The 4,217-nt window shown below is 38.6% G+C and overlaps 1 non-coding gene across 1 annotated transcript; it reads left to right on the top strand.

Moving 5' to 3' along the window:
• The first annotated feature begins 629 nt into the window (after positions 1 to 629).
• LOC133862098 (small nucleolar RNA R71) lies at positions 630 to 736 on the top strand. Its single transcript, XR_009899123.1, has one exon. It is a non-coding gene; the product is annotated as a small nucleolar RNA R71 (small nucleolar RNA).
• Positions 737 to 4,217: the final 3,481 nt, after the last annotated feature.

The following is a 4,217-nucleotide window of genomic DNA, read 5'->3' as shown; positions in this document are numbered from 1 at the left end:
ATTCGAGTAGAGCATCTTCAAGGTCATTCTTCTTTGGTTTTGGATTCGGTTCGACCGCTTGTGGTGGAGCTTGATAGTTATTTTCCTGTTGGAAATTTCTTTGCTGCCCTTTGGGATTTTGCACATTCTGAGTGTTACTCCATGAAAAATTGGGGTGGGTTTGCCACCCTGCATTGTAGGTGTTGGAGTATGGATTGTTCTTTGGAGGATAGTTATTCTGGCCCACATAGTTCGCTTGCTCCTGATCTGTAAATGAAAGCATGGGGCAAGTCTCAGTGGTGTGGTCGGAATGAGAACATATGGCACATACCTCAACTTGAGCAATCTGTTGAATTGGAGAGATGTTATGAGTAGTCATGACTTTCACTAGCATATCCAGTTTCCTCTCCAAGGTAGCCATATGAGTTTGAACTCCATTATTGACATTCACTTCATAGACGCCTTTTCTTTTGAGTCCTTGCCTCCCACGGGATGAGAATTGTTGGGAGTTTTCGCTTAAAGTCTCAAAAAGTTCTATGGCCTCCTCGCTATTCTTCTCCATTAACATGCCTCCACAAGCTGAATCTACAAGACTTTTGTTAGAATAATTTAAACCTTCATAAAAAGCTTGTACCTGATCGTCTTGAGATAGATTATGATGTGGACATTTTAGAAGTAGCTCCTTGAAGTGTTCCCATGCCTCAAAGAATAGGTCTCCATCTTTTTGTTGGAAGGTTTGAATCTCCCTCCTCAATTGCCTAGTCCGTTGGGCTGGAAAGAATCTTTTCACGAACTTTGTGGTCAACTCCTCCCAATTGTGAATAGACCCTGCAGCCAAAGAATTCAACCATAACTTAGCATTATCTTTCAAGGAAAAAGGGAAGAGAATTAACCTGATTCCTTCCACATTTAAGCCATGGATGTTTTGAGTTTTGCAAAGATCAAAGAAGTCCTGAATGTGTAGATATGGATCCTCTGTAGGTGTGCCTCTATAGTGTGGAACCATATTGAGCAACGGAGACAAATCAAAATTGCTTTGCACATTTGGTTGAAAAGCAATGCAAGATAGCTGATTTGGATTTTGTGGTATGAAGGAACTCTTCATCGGCTTCCACTCGGGGTGGATTCTCTACATGTACGTCTGCCATGTCTTCCTTAACTTTGAATTTTTTTTTTTTTTTTTTTAATGAACATAAGCATAACAAAAGGAACACAAAAATAAAAATTAAAAATTAAAAAATTAAAAATTAAAAATTAAAGGAAAAAACCTTTTTTTTTTTTTTTTTTTTTTTTTTTTTTTTTTTTTAAGATTATCATAAACAGAAATAACTAAAGTAAAAGGAAAAACTTTAAAAACACAATTTAACACAATCCCCGGCAACGGCGCCAAAAACTTGTTGTCTACCTAAATAAATAGGCAAATACGAGATCATTCCCACGAGGATTAGTAAATTATGTTTAAAAAGATATTCCTAAAAGAAATAAATTTAATAAGACAGGATAAAAGATTGAATTAAAAAATAATAAGAAGAAAAGGTAGGGCTTCAATATCCACCGCTAATCATACTCAAATAAGATTAGCAATATGCACAATACTACAATCATAACATGATGTTTAATGTTTACCAGCCACAAGGGAATGGTATCTTCTCCTAAAGCTATTGATTTCCCTAAGCAACGAGTTAGGCATGGTATCTACTCTAACTCTTTTCTTCCTTGAAGGATTTAGCATGGTATCTACTAAGTTGTTCTTCAAGGAAGCATAAATCTATGGAAATCGGTAAACACACTCAGATTGGAATATGGTATCTATTCCAGTTGTCTTTATGTTGATTAATACAAGAACCTGTGTCGGGGTTCTTTCGTTACTCTATTATGCTCAGGACTCGGTCATTCAAATTGACATAAATAACAAATCCATACCACATGCATATGATGGCCAAACATAAACATGTGAGGAATTCAAGAAACTAGAATTAATCAAGTTAAACATCAATATATAAATTGTAGTAAGGCAAATTGAAAAACTTAAAAAGACATTATTAGGGCTTCAATCTAGCCCTAACTAAAGTATTAGTTACAACTAATATAAAATAAAATTATATACATCCAGAAAATAAATAAAGGAAGAAAATAAAAACTAGAAAGAACCTCCTTCTTAATGTAGTCTTTGATTCTTCCTCCAAGTTTGTGTGTCTTTCTTCAAAGGCTAGAGGCCTATTTATAGGGATTAGAGAAGCTTTAGAAGTTCTAGAATTCCTATTACAATTCTAAGTAGGTTTTCTAGTCCAAAAAGAATAATTACAAGTCTTTTCCTTTTCTGAAATTTCTATCCAAGTAGGAAAAGGATTCTAAAATTCGTACAGATTTGCGGTCTTTTATTGCGGGACAATTTTGGCATGGAAAACGTTCGAATTAGGATAAATCTATTTCTGACATATTTGTTGCCTTTCTTATTAGCTTTCCAATACCACCAATTTTGTTGCAATCTGATACTTGAGCCGAAAGTTATGATTACATTATTGAAACATGCTCATTCTGGATTCTTTCCAAAGATAACGAATTTTTGCCAACTTCTCTTTCCTTAAATTTAAAATTGATTTTGAGTTTGAATCTATCCAAAAGTGAGTTTGCTGACTTCATTATAATCTTGGAATTTGATCGGTTTTTCTTCTAAAACCTGTAAAATACAATAAAACACAAAAGCAACACAAAACATCAAATTATAACAAAACTAAGAGCTTAACATATGTAAATTAAGGGGCTTGAATGTGTAACATTCAGCACTTATCATTTTCACCAACAATTAGGAATTGATTATGCTGAAACGTATAGCCCGGTCAACAAACCTGAAAATAGAAATTGACTTCTAAAAATAAAGTGTGTGCAACAAGTGTCAACAAAAATCAAGCACAGCGGAAAATAAAAGACACAGTTTTTGTTGACAAAGTAGAAACTCAATTATGAGAAAAACCACTCCGGGTCAGCCAAACCCAGGAATTCCACTATTCAGAAGACGAAGCTAGATACAAGATAGTAACACTCACATGTACCGATGCAGTGCTCGTACCTTGCTCTCTAACGTGTAACCCAACACGAACGCTTCCCAACCAGGTCTCCTACCTGAAGGGGTCTTCAATGGAATTCCTTACCTTATAGCCGACCTCTAAGATAGACTTCAGTTGTAGCGCAGCACACTTGAAACGGCTTCAGAGGGATCTTGAACTTCTTTGAGCTCTTGTGGAATTCAATACCGAATTCTTGCAGTTCGCAATGCCCAGGGGCCTCTATTTATAGGCTCAGGGCTCAAATGAGCGTTAGGCAAAATATAGCTGGGCGTCGTCCGGACGGACAACTGTGCGACAAGATTTTCTGAAAATTTTGCGGGGAAATCTTTACTGTTTAAGAGCCTCGTCCGGACGGGATGGCACATCGTCCAGACGGTCGCACGTCCGTTGCAAGTAATTTCCTTATAAGGCTTCGAGCATCCGGACCATGGGGGATGAGCATCCGGACGGCTGAACTTCAACAAGCAATTTCCATATCTGATGTGCGTGCGTCCGGACCATGAAAGGCAGTCGTCCGGACGGTTGAAGTCGAATCGGCAATTTCCTTCTTTGATAAATGTGCGTCCGGACCACAGCTGTCAGACGTCCAGACGGTGATATTTGAATTGCGATTCTTGCCATAAGGAGACACGCGTCCGAACGGGATACCACATCGTCCGGACGGTTGATCAATCTTCCCTTTACTCGAACTTGGAAAGAATCTGAGACTGTTCGAGTAATGAGAGGCGTCCGGACGTGCTATTGAAACGTCCGGACGGATACAAGCTGGGTAGAACCTTCTCGACACAGTGGAAGGTCCGGACGGAAAGACACGTCGTCCGGACGGATGATGCTTGGTCTGTCTAGAGTCCGGACGGTATGGCACGTCGTCCGAACGGATGGAACAGTGACAGATGGGCGTCCGGACGGGATGGCTCAATCGTCCGGACGGCCGGCAGGGAACTGAAAATCATCTTACTCTGAAGCATTTCTGAATAGTAGAATCTCTGTGAAGCATCTTTACACACAAGTGATTTTGTCCAAAACACAGAATGAGGCCAAAATACTAACAAACTCCCATTTTGGCCATTCTAGGACAAAAATCACGTGACCAGTATGGAAATACATTCCCGGTCCAAAAATAAAAGTTACTCCACCTTTTTGTAACAAAGGGACAAAGGGTAAAACAGA

Source organism: Alnus glutinosa, chromosome 2 (assembly GCF_958979055.1).
Source record: "Alnus glutinosa chromosome 2, dhAlnGlut1.1, whole genome shotgun sequence".
Taxonomy (NCBI): domain Eukaryota; kingdom Viridiplantae; phylum Streptophyta; class Magnoliopsida; order Fagales; family Betulaceae; genus Alnus; species Alnus glutinosa.
This window is presented reverse-complemented; position numbering and strand designations above follow the sequence as displayed.